This window comes from Malus sylvestris, chromosome 5, assembly GCF_916048215.2.
Source record: "Malus sylvestris chromosome 5, drMalSylv7.2, whole genome shotgun sequence".
NCBI classification, from domain to species: Eukaryota; Viridiplantae; Streptophyta; class Magnoliopsida; order Rosales; family Rosaceae; genus Malus; species Malus sylvestris.
Genome location: NC_062264.1, coordinates 3,987,481 through 4,000,419, shown reverse-complemented (window position 1 = coordinate 4,000,419; position 12,939 = coordinate 3,987,481). Strand labels below are relative to the sequence as shown.

The 12,939-nt window shown below is 36.8% G+C and overlaps 1 pseudogene; it reads right to left on the bottom strand.

Moving 5' to 3' along the window:
- Positions 1-8,760: 8,760 nt before the first annotated feature.
- LOC126624238 (THO complex subunit 7A-like) lies at positions 8,761-9,968 on the bottom strand (annotated as a pseudogene).
- Positions 9,969-12,939: the final 2,971 nt, after the last annotated feature.

Sequence of the window (12,939 nt, the reverse complement as noted above, 5' to 3'; positions counted from 1 at the left end):
AAGTGACGGCGGAACCATAGTGTTTCTTTAAATTGATTTTCTTTAAATTGGTTTCTAGTTGATTGATTTAATTGTTTTAATTTAAATTCGTTTTTATTATATTAAAATCTCAAAATCAACATTTTCCAAACTTTGTTTTAAATAATTAATTAAGAGTTGGTTTTAAACACAAATTATTCATTCTATCTCTGTAGAAAACGACTTGCATGAGCTGCTATACTAGGATAACCTTGGACTCTTGCAAGTATTTTTGTGTGATTTTAACCTCTTTTCGTAGGTGTGAAAAAACCTATCATATATATACACATCAAAAGATAGACGATAAGCACAATTGTAATAGTTAGATCGACTTAAAATATGGCTGATTTCAAACTACTGAAAGCAAATAAAATCGAGATTACTTACTAGCACCACATGCATGCATGATTTTGAAGCTTGATCTCGACCAACTTTGTCTCTAACGCAATTGTACAATAAGTTTCAAATATCTGAGATTAAAACGGAAAAATTGGCGATTAGTGCTAACAGTAGAACATAATCAGCAGACCGGAAGAGATTAGCGATGAGGAAGAAGATCAATACAAAGAACAAACAACTTTATCAACATCATATTTTAAGAGGAAACGTAAGACTTCCAAGGCAGTTACACCGGAAAAGAGGCAACACAAATCCTGCGGAACCTTTTTTTCTTACAAATATGAAAGCAGAAGCAATAATTCAGGCTTTCCCTTCCCTTTCTATCTTTTTCTATTTCTTTCGGTTATATTATTTCTATTATTTTAGTTTGTCCAGTAATATAGCTTCTTTTCGTGTAGCTTAGCTCGTCCATGGGCATGCATAAGCACAGCGTATACCTTCTTATTTGGTGCGATTTTGAAGTATAGCTAGCTAGCCAGACCTAAATCACCTGATTCCGTAGACATCAAATATTTGGTGGGATTTGTATATGTAAGCTCATAAGTATATGCTGTAATCACCAAAATTTGTGCCATCAAGAAAAAAGACCTAAATCACATGATTCCATGGGCATGCATATGAAATAAATTAGCGTGAACTAAAGTGTAATGTTCTCTACGTAAACTGTTTGAATGATTTGATATGATAATCGATCTGGAATCTTCGTTGAGCTGCCATACGGATGCCAATGTAATCAGAAATCATCAAGGTAGAAGTTCTCGATCAATCCTTTAGTGGGAATTCTTTTAATCAAATTCTTTAATAGTATTTTTCTTTCTGGCGTCGCAAGAGGTTTCAAAATTGGGATAATTAACTCTCCGTTTTGATAAAAAAAAAAAAAAAAAAGGTTCTTTAGAAAAAGGTCCTTGAAATTCTTATTTTCCAAAAAAAAAAAAAAAACCCACCTAATATTAAACATCCAAATAAAATCCAAATTTCAAATAGAGTACCATGTAGACAAATAAAATCCAAATCCCATGACTGGGAAGTTCTCATGTGAGTTCCCAGAAACAAAACCGTGAGGGTGTGGTCGAGCTCGGGATGTGGTGGGGGTCCGGGCCAGGATGTGACAAAATTTGTTATGATATGTTAATATGCAATGATTTTAAATCAATGCATTTTTTCCCCCATTAATCTCTCCCTTCAAATCTGCATAGAATTAAATGTATACATTAAAACTGTAATTAGGAGTATTTTAGGCATATGAAAAATACAAAATGTGTAAAGGCAAACAAAATTAATGAATTTTCTTATGTGGAGCCTAGTTATTGGGTTTTATTCAAATAAAAAGATTATATTGGGGTTTATGTAAGGAAACTTGAGTTTTAGGGGCTAAAATCATATTTTCAGAAGAAAAAAAAAATATGGTGAAGGCCTAGATAAAACTCTTGCGGTCGGTTTTCAATCATGCATGCCACAATACACCAACTTAAATATCAAGTACAAGGTCCTGGTTTGATTACTGGCGTTAGTAAATCACACAATGGTAGTCAATAAAAAACTGAAATGACTGAATTTTTCCGTCTTCTGAAATAGTAGACTACGAGGATTTCACCGCTAGCTGGCCCTTTTTTTTCTTTTCTTTTTTTAAGTACGAGGATTTGGACCTTCATATACCTTTTAGGTCAGAATTTACTAAATTTTGATAAATAATTAAAAAAAAACCTGCTAAAATGATCACCAATGGATTGCTGAGGAAGAAAGCACCGAGTGTGGAAAAGAGAGTGGGTATTAGATAATATAAGAAAAAGGAAGGGAGAGTGTATTCCATATGAATGCCAACACAATCTTGATTTTAGATTCAGTCAAAAAAACGACTTAGAGTTCCCTTTATCTTCTCGGCCTTTCTTTTCAGCGTCCCACACACTACCACTCAAATCACTAATTGTTTTTGGATAATGCTATAGACACTAAAATTTTAAACGAAATTTTTGTAAACCAAATGATGTGGTTGCTAATGATTGAATTATTACTTAAGTGCTAATTAACGCGCTTATTTTCTATTGGTGACACATTATTTGATTTGAGAATTTGGTCTACCTAGCGTTACCTTTTTTTTTAATTTTTTTTTATGCTCGTTTTGAAGCAATAAATTGCTTTTGTGTATAGATACAAAGACGGTTTTGGGAGAGAGCGAAATGTGCAACCGCACATGACCCCTAGTTTGAAAGAGTTTTTAAAAATTTTGTCATGCTATACATACAAAAAAATTTAAGGAAAACTAATGAAAATGACTTGAAAACTTTGAGTTTTAACGATAAAGACAAAATAAAGAGTAAGGTGAATAGTATCAGGATTAACTTTTTAGTATAAAAATGTGGTTTTTCGTTAAAGTGAACTGGGACTTTTCGTTAAAGTTTCTAAAAATTTATCTTTACTTTAGACTTGACTACTCATAAGTGCAAATCTTTTCCTTTAAATATTAAAATTTGGAGTGCACAATAAGATATTTGGATTGCCAATAACAAAACCATAATTTTTTTTTTCAATTTTATTATATAATAATGCTATACATTCAAGTGACGCTAAAGTTAGAGTTTTAGAAGCTTTTTTTCTTTCTTCTTGTTTAGTTGTTAAAGAATGAACTGCTTTTGATTATCTAGTGAACGTTATGTTTGTAACTCTTTACTTATTTTTTAAATACATTTTTAAATTTATAATCAATAAGTCCTAAAATTTGTTTTGATTTAAATCATTGTTTTTTGAGCAACAATACTTTGTCCTACTTTTTGAAAAACTATCTAAAGAAGGTGCCCTATATAAATTTTGCATAGAACCTCTAAAATCTCAGACCCGGTACTAAACGTACCATGCAAGTGAACTTCGGAAATATGTGCATATTATTTTCACTTTTGTTAGTGGAAATCCCAATTGTTTTGTCTACTTGAAGCCAAAATCTCCCCGATCATGGCCACGTAACAACTTTGGTTATTAGGTAGCAGAAAATATATTTAAAGTAGGGTTTCCAAACAATTGGTGAATCAGATCACGATAAATCTTTGCCTTTTTTTATCCCGATATTCGACATTTCAAATAATGTGTTGTTTTATGTGACATGAACAGATTTCATAAATGTGTTCAAGAATGGAACGTTTTTCTATGTATTGCTAAAGTTGAGGATTCATAAATATATCCAAGAAGAGAAAGGCTAGAATTAAACCTGCTCGAATCACTCTTGCATTACTAAGAATGATAAAATCATTTAAATACATCATTAATAGAAGCCCTGTAATTTTGTTTTTTTAGTCGTCTAGGATTTATTAGGATATATAACTCACCATATTCGATGGTGTACGGTTGAATGAAAAAATTGGATGCTTATTTTCATTTTTTGTTAAAGTGAGGGTAGAAGATGGATTAGCAAATAAATAAAACTAATTCCTCTTAATCCTCTGAAAAATGGTAGAAGTTGGACAAGAATATTCAATCATCTTTCTTCACTTGGACAAAAAATTGCAAGTGCGCAATGAATTCTTCATTCCATTCACTGAATCTAGTGATTTCTCCTATTTAAACTAATCCCAGACAACAAATGAGGCCTAAAGGAATTATACTGGAATATATTCTTAATATTTCAGCCATGTTCTTCATTGCTGTCGTGAGCTATTCTGGACAGGCTTTGGGTGTGTTGACTGCTATATCTTACACAAAAATATCAATTATTTGTATGGCCTTAGACAAACTGAGCGAATGAATCCCTATACAGTTTTCCAGCAGTAGTGGCGGAGCAAGCCCTCTTGTTGATTAGGAGGCAAAAGCCACACTTTGGCCTATATATGTGGATAAACCATTAGTTTTCAGACCACAAAAGATTTATCATAAGCACTTATGATATAATATCATGTACTAAATAAAAATATATAGAGTCCCACCTGCATGGTGGGACATTCGTGTTGTGTCTCAAACTCACTGAAAAATGTGTTAGATGAACGCAAAAATTTCTCCTAAAACCTCCTTGAGAGTTACCCTATATATTATTTGGAGTTGGTCATCCATAAGCCTGGAAATCTGGAGTACTAAACTAAGATAAGGAATTCTCCTGTGTGGACGCCTACATTGTCTGGTAGTAAACTCACAACGGATGAGAACCAGATGCAAGGGTTTCACTACCTTCTGAGCTGCTGTAGAAGAATTTCTTCCCCTTCAGACAGATTATCGTAACATTAGTGGTTCGTGTGGTGGCCGATTTGAACGTTATCTTAATTGGAGTTGCATATGGAACAAGTAATGGTGAATTGATATATGCAATATGCTGGCCAAAAGGAAAGCCAATCCAAGTCTTGTCACTCCTTTTTATTGCCCCAATTATATACTGTGTGTGTTTGCTGTTGGGAATGGGGATTTACACTTGCTTCAACCACTGTGGTGGTGCGTGATGTTTGTTGGGGAGATATCCATATCAAGTTGAGTTGGATTCTATTGGAATACACCTAGAGAGAGGAGTTCGTATCGTAAACCTTTAAACTTATTAGGGTTAAAAGTGAGAGAATAAATTTGTATCAAATTCGCCATTTGAAAAATTCGAGTCTAAAATCTTGTTATTTTTAAGTGAAGACGAATTATCAACATACTCTAATAATTAGCCAAAAATAAAGAAGGGTAATTGTTAACAAGATCATTCATAGTTTATCTCACCCTCGTACATAGATAAACTATATATGTTCATCTATGCGGACGTTTTTACCATGATTTCATACTCATCAATATGATATACGTCACTAAAATATGTAGAAAATAACTATTCACATACGGGTAATGCTAGAAAGACCAAATTTTTAAATCAAATGACGTGGTGGTTGGTGATTGAATTATTACTTAAGTGTTGATTAACGTGCTTATTTTCTATTTGTGACACATCATTTGGTTTGCAAATTTGGTTTAAAATTTGGTCTTCCTAACATTATCCTTCACATATTACCCATATACTAAGGATAATGCTAGGGAGACCAAATTTTTTAAACCAAACTTGCAAATCAAATGATGTAGTTGTTGATGATTGGATTATTACTTAATTGTTGATTAATGTGCTTATTTCTTATTGATGACCCATTATTTAGTTTGCAAATTTAATTTAAAATTTTGGTTTTCCTGGTATTATCTTTCACGTATATGCTAATGCTGCCCACCAAGTGAACTTATTAGCTGTTAACATTGTGACAGGAGGTGACCATGAGTGAGACATGAAAATAAACAATAACTTTAATGCAATAATATTGGGGATGAAGATTTGAGTTGAGATACGCAATAGGCCATGTATAATTAGGTACCGAACTTACCATATCTTAGAATTGAATTTGAGACCTTCCACAAACACGTGAAAAAAATTGCCACCAACCGTGTAGTGCTAGTAGCATGGAATTAAACAAGATTTGTGAAAAGTGATCATGATATCCATTATCATATTCCCACTAGCAAATAAGATGAGTGTAGACTGTAATTATTGATGGGATATATGTATATATGTTCATTTTGCAAGAGGGTAGTCAAGAGATAATGAAAGAGGCAATTGCTGAGAAGCTTGACATCAAACAACTGATTGCTTTCCCAGGAGCAGCTTCTTCAAATACATTTGGCATTGTAGACTTGGGCTGCGCCACCAGATCATACTAGAAGCCGCGGTACTTCAACTCCAATCCGAAATAGGATTACAAACTGTCAAACAATGTTCCCCAAATTTTCGGTTTAGACACTACATTTGTAATTAATAGTGAGCTGCTGGTCCAATTCTTAAATCTAGATAAATTTTTCCTTCTATAAATTCAACGGAAAAGTTTCACGTGGACTAGGGAAATGTTCAAAGTGCAGGTTTTTTGTGTTGCCTACAATAACCTCGCAAACGAACTTCCTGAATTAAAGAGTATGGTTGGAGTAGAAAATTTTTAGGGGCTCCTTAATTAACTCTACAGTCCTTTCAACTAAATTCACAATGTTGTCAAATTCACTTACCTAGCAATCCTTGACGTCTACCTAACAATTTGAATGGCACACGCACTACAAATATTGGCAAGCTTTCCAAATTGAAATTCATGCCCCTTTCAAGGCATGCCTAGGAACTAATGGCATCGAACCAGACATGGAGATGCATATTAATTTTCAATTCCTAGAATCAATGTTGAATGACCAGGATGGATAGAAGGTTTGGGATCTCGATTGTACTTTATGGGCACGTTTGATACCCAAGATCGATTTGGCTTGGACTACGACTAATTGTAGGGAATGGTTTGACAAACAAGATCTATTTTGATAACAGATGAAAGCCAGACGTTGAAGCTCAAAGCGATATCTGCGTCATCATCGTCGTGAGGCTTCCTTTCCATGTGTCTCAAGTTACGGGTTTCGATTGGTTCTACCGAGGCCCCTCATTTTGGTCCCTCATCTATTTTTTTTTTTTTTTTTTTGGATAACCCTCATCTGTTTGGTTCAAGCTGAGATTGGTGTTACATGTGTGGAACAGTTTGGTCAACCAAACTATCTCCTTCAATCTTGGCAACTACAAGATAATTCACAATCAAAGGCATCCGAGCATACAACTTCTCAAATCAATCACATTTGGGGAAACCATCATTTGGTCAGTTCGAATTGTAGTGGGGGCTTCTTCCCACATTGTGAAAGTAGTCAACTCGATCTATGAAATTAAATGAACGAAAGTTTCGCTCATTTTGGGAAGCTTTGATTTGGGTTGGGCATCAGTTGATCTGCTACAGGTGGTACTAAGCGAACTATGCAACTGAGTATCTGCTACAACATGGAAAACCTTAAGACACCCAATTCAATGGCGAACTGATAATCGTAAACAATCCTAGGTTAATTACTGGGCAGAGTTGAGCTATTAGGAAAATATCGTAACTGTAATCATAGACTTACACCGTAAACACTTGTGCGATCTCAAGACTCATTCATTTCATGAAAAAGATATGACTTTTCTTTCACATCTAGACAAAGACCATACAACAAATATGAAATACCTAAGACAAACTCAATTAATCTCAATCAACTCAATTCGGAAAACTAGAATTTAAGAGAAAACCGGACAGTCTTTACCTTGATTGAAGTTCTACCAAGACAAGTCTCCCTCTTCTGTGTCCTTAATATAGCACTCTGCCTCAATCTGAGAGAGATCTTCAATATACAAGTGGAAAAAGTCATCATCTGCATCACCTGAACCAACATGTTGTACGCACCATACAAAATATCATCAGTATTAAATCTGCAGATTCAAAATTTTGAACTAATAGCCTTTTGATTTTTGAGCACCTAGGTAAAAATTAGTCGGACCACATGACCCACAAAGAGTGTGAACCATAGCTAGTCAACTCTGGTGAGGAACCTCAATACAAAACTTCAAACAGTCAAAAGGAGTAACCACCAAACACTATTATAAACGCCAGACAAACGCATGCATGCTTTCCATCTCATTCCAGTATGTTACCAAAAATCTTCTTCCAATAATCCCACAACTCCTTATGATCAAGTTCGTATTCATATGCTTGCGGATGGTAAGAAAGCTCCAACATATTCACCTACAACCCTACTATTGTATTTCCCCATCTCACAAATACTAGACTCTAGCAAAACATGCCCACTTGAATAGGGCTTTGGTACCAATTGTATCGAGAAAGGGATGAGCAGAAGCATGTCTTGAAAATCAAAAGCAAACTCCTTCATGCATACCAAAAAGAAGTCTCAATATCATTTGTTGGAACTCTGTATACATACTGTACAAAAACCAGGAAATTAAACATAAAAAAAGTACAAGAACATAAACAAATCTAAACCCAAAACTAACTGCAATTCTCAGCTTGCCTATGTCCCAAGCCATAACACAAAATCTGCCTCTTTCCCTTCCAGTAGCCCATCCACTTTCTGTTAGCGTCTATACAAAATTACAAATCTATGAAAAATGTGGCGTTGAATGCAATAACTTTCCAGAAACTTTTCACTTGAAAGATATGTGTAACATGTACTCTACTCTCTCAATAGAGAAAACGAAAAGCAAATCTACAATGAGTGATCTATTAATTAATAAAACATCTAGTCTGCCCACTACCCTGTTCTGGAAGATCAGTAGTTAAATCCATCGCTTTCTAAATGAAATACAAATACAACTACAGTCATTAATATATTAGAAAGTTGTCTTACAAATGCTGATAGCATATGTGAAAACAAATCACATTTGTTCTTTGGCATTGCAAGACCAATATCAAATAGTAAAGACTTTGTAATGCAGCAATGGTGCACCCAAGGTACTTTCACTTAAGCAAAGCCAAAAAAGTCAGATTATAAGGAATTTGAAAAGCACAAGCATTTCATCTACAGTATGAAATTCTCCGAAATTAAACTGTATAACATTACACTACTAAAGGAGTAAACCCAAATGCAATGAAAGCAATGCATCCAAGCATTAGGTTTACATGATCAACTACTTAAAAAAATAATTTAGGAAAGAGTTACGGCAATTTCCTTCTCATCAACTAAACTTGGTAATTCATATATGCAAAGAGAATCATTCAAATGCACAATAATAAGAATTTCATAAAATTGCTAGCATCCTGCAACTACGGAGCAATACACCGATACTCTCTTGCGTGCCCATTTCTGAAAATCAAGAGACATCAATACATAATTAGAAGCGCTTTTCCGAAACACGCAATCTTACAACTTGGAAACGGAGAGTCGAGAGATGCATTGTATTCTAATCAACATGCATGGGTTCTGAGCCCCCAGCTGTTTTCTGTTCTTTCTCCTCAATTAAACTCCTCTGTTCTTCCTCTATGGTATTCTGCAACTCATCCACCTGCAACAACATAAAATACACCCGGAAATTACCCCACTTTCTTAAAGCGTTCAAATTCTACTGCTTAATGCACAAAACATATCGGGAATTCAATATAGCTCACATACCACGTGCAGAAGCAGAGCAAACTGCTTCTTCCTCAGCTCCAGCGTCCGCGAACTTGCGGTGTTCTCCACATCCAATGCCGCAATCTCCTTCTCCAAACTTGATATGATCTTGAGCGTCTCAGACTGCGGCGGCTGCGTAGCAATCAATTTCCTGATCGACTCACACTCCTCCTTATGCCGTCTTTCGATCTACTCTCCTGGAGCTGCTTCTTCAGCATCTCAATGTCAATCTTCGCCTGCACAATCTGCCGATTAATCTCCTCCCTCAGCTCGTCAAAGTTGTGCTTCTCCCGGAGATTCGCATCCACGAGGGCCTTGCTCTTGAGGTGCGGAATCTCGAACGTGTTGAGCTCCTGGAGGAAAGCTTTGGCGATGACGTCATCTTCGAGCGGCCCGAACGCGTAGTTCGCCGCCACGGCCTCTCCCCGCCCTGAAACTTTTCTTCCTTTCGCCAGCATCGGAACTGACCGGAGATTATGAGTCTGGCGGAAATTCGATTTCGAATTGACAAACCCTAATATAATCTCCAGAAAGAACCAAAGGAGAAATAATCACACATTAGATTATAAAAGGCTTAAACAGTTGTTGATGCTCAACTCAGTTAAATCTGACAGAGGTTGTGTGTTTGTATTTATAGGAATGAATTACATCAAAGAGTTACAAGTCAAACTGATTACAACTAACTAGTCTATATAAATCTCGAAATATAAGAGATAATACAAGAGTATATTCCCAACTCTTAGCAGCAGCATCTGTAGTGGAAGAGTCACAGCAAACAACCAACTTATGGTTTATCACGCCCCTGCAAGCTGAGCGGGCAACCAAGAACGGGAAGCTTGGAAATAAGAAATTGAAACTGAGTGGAAGACAAGCCTTTGGTCAGAAAATTGGCTACCTGATCCGGAGATGCAACATAACCCACAATAATTTCCTTCCGAGTAACCTTCTCACGAACATAATGATAATCAACTTCAACATGTCGCATTTGTGCTTGATATACAGGGTTCGAAGCAACGGCAAGAGCACTTATATTATCACACCATAACTGAGGGGGTGTAAGATAAAGATGAAGATCATGAAATAAATTGCGAAACCAAAAAAAAAGTAGCAGCAGTATAAGCGAGTTGACGATACTCAGCTTAAGTGCTTGAGCGAGAAACGCCACGTTGTTTCTTAGAGCTCCAGGAAATTAAATTAGATCCAAGAAAAATACAATAACCGCATGTGGAACGACGATCATTAGGATCACCGGCATAGTCCGCATCCGCATAAGCTGTGATGGATAGGGAACTTGGACGATAGAGCAAGCCATGATCATGAGTGCCCTTAAGATAACGTAAAATGCGTTTGACAGTAGCCCAGTGTACCGTTGTGGGAGAGTGCATGAACTGACATACTTGATTGACAGAGAAGGCAATGTCGGGACGAGTAAAGAGCAAATACTGAAGGGCACCCATGACACTACGGTATTCAGTAGCATCAGAAAGAGGATCTCCTTCGTGAAGAAGCAAACGACGGCCAGGAGATGATGGCGTTTGGATGGGCTTGCAGTCGGCCATGTGTGTTCGTTGAAGAAGGTCCCAGATATATTTGGCCTGAGACAAATGAAATCCAGATGTGGTACGAGTAACCTCCATTCCTAGAAAATAATGTAAGGGCCCAAGATCTTTCATAGAGAAAAGTAAGCCAAGTTGAGCAATGAGTCGGGCAATCTGCGAACTACTATTTCCAGTGACCAAAATGTCATCAACGTAAATCAAGAGATAAATAATGGTGGTGCCATCAAAGTAAGTAAATAAGGATGAGTCAGCTTGGGAAGCAATGAACCTGAGTGCCTCGAGATGATTGGAGAAGCACTAAAACCACGCTTGGGGGCTTGTTTGAGTCCGTAAAGCGAACGTTGCAATTTGCAGACATGAGTTGGAAACTGAGGATCAACAAAGCCCTGGGGTTGTCGCATATAGACATCTTCAGAGAGGGAACCATGTAAGAAGGCCTTCTGAACGTCCAACTGTTGGATAGACCAATTGTAATGAAGTGCAACAGAAAGAATTAATCGGATGGTGGCGTGAGTAACCACAAGACTAAATGTTTCAGCGTAGTCAATGCCTTCCTGCTGATGAAAGCCATTAGTAACAAGATGGGCTTTAAAGAGTTCGATGAAGCCATCGGATTTGCGTTTGATTCTGTAAACCCATTTATTGGGAAGAACATTAAGATGTGGTTGAAGCGGCACAAGAGTCCAAGTGCCAGTGCGTTGGAGAGCTGTGAACTCCTCAACCATGGTTTGACGCCACCGTGGACATTTGTTAGCCTATGTAATACTGGAAGGTTCAACCAAAGTATTAGTGACAGCAATTAAAGCATAGTGGGGATTAGGTTTACGAATGCCATCTTTGGCTCGGGTAAGCATGGAGTGAGATGGTAGATAAGGTGTCAATGGCACAGTGCTCGTGATCCCAATATTCGCAGGGGAAGGTAAGGATGGGGAAGGGTTAGAGGTATGGGAAATAGTGGAGTCTGGAGGAAGAGTGGTTGGTATGATAGGGATAGTAGGGTTGGCAAGCGGTGGAGTGGGAGTAGATAAAGGTAGAGGTGGGGTAGGATTAGGTGGCAAGTTTATAGGGTTGACACGGTGGGAAGTGTGGGCGAGTGGGTTTGTAGGTGGCAGGATAGAATTAGTTGGCAAGGTAATAGGATTGAGACAGTGAGAGTTGGTGGGATTTGAGACTGTAGGTGGCAGGACATGGTCAATGTTGATCATGTTAGGGGATGGAGCATGCAGAATGGGAGGAACAACCATATCCTTATAGGGAAAGCATTTTTCATCAAAAATAACATGGCGAGACATAAAAATTTTGCCCGTGGATGGATCAAAACAACGATAGCCCAGCTAATTTAAAGAATATCCAAGAAAAAAACACTTTTTAGACCGAAATTGAAGTTTGGTTTGAGTATATGGGCGAAGATATGGGAAGCATGCACATCCAAAAACCTTTAAAAATTCATATTGAGGAGGAGTGGAGAATAATTTTTGAAAGGGAGATTCATTATGTAAAACTTTGGTAGGCAAGCGATTAATCAAATAATTGGTAGTGTGAAAGGCTTCTACCCAAAACGTGACAGGTATGGATGCATGAGCAAGAAGAGTAAGGCCAGTTTCAACCATATGTCGATGTTTACGTTCAGCAAGGCCATTTTGTTCAGGGTGATAAGGACATGTAAAACGATGATGAATGCCATGAGAGGATAAATAGGTTTTAAAAGCATGATTCATATATTCGCCACCACCATCGGTTTGCAAAGATTTGATTTGTCTACTAAACATATTTTCAACGAGTTTCTTAAAAGTGACAAAAGTATTAAACACATCGGATTTTAGTTTTAAAGGATATATCCAAGAGTAGCGCGAATAATCATCAATAAAAATCACATAATATTTAAATCCATCAATCGAGTAAGACGGGGAAGTCCATACATCCGAATGAATTAAATCTAAAGGAAATTTGGAATTTGAACTTGAAAGCGGGAAGGGAAGCTTGTGACTTTTTCCTAGAGGACAAGAATGACATAGAGCAGAAG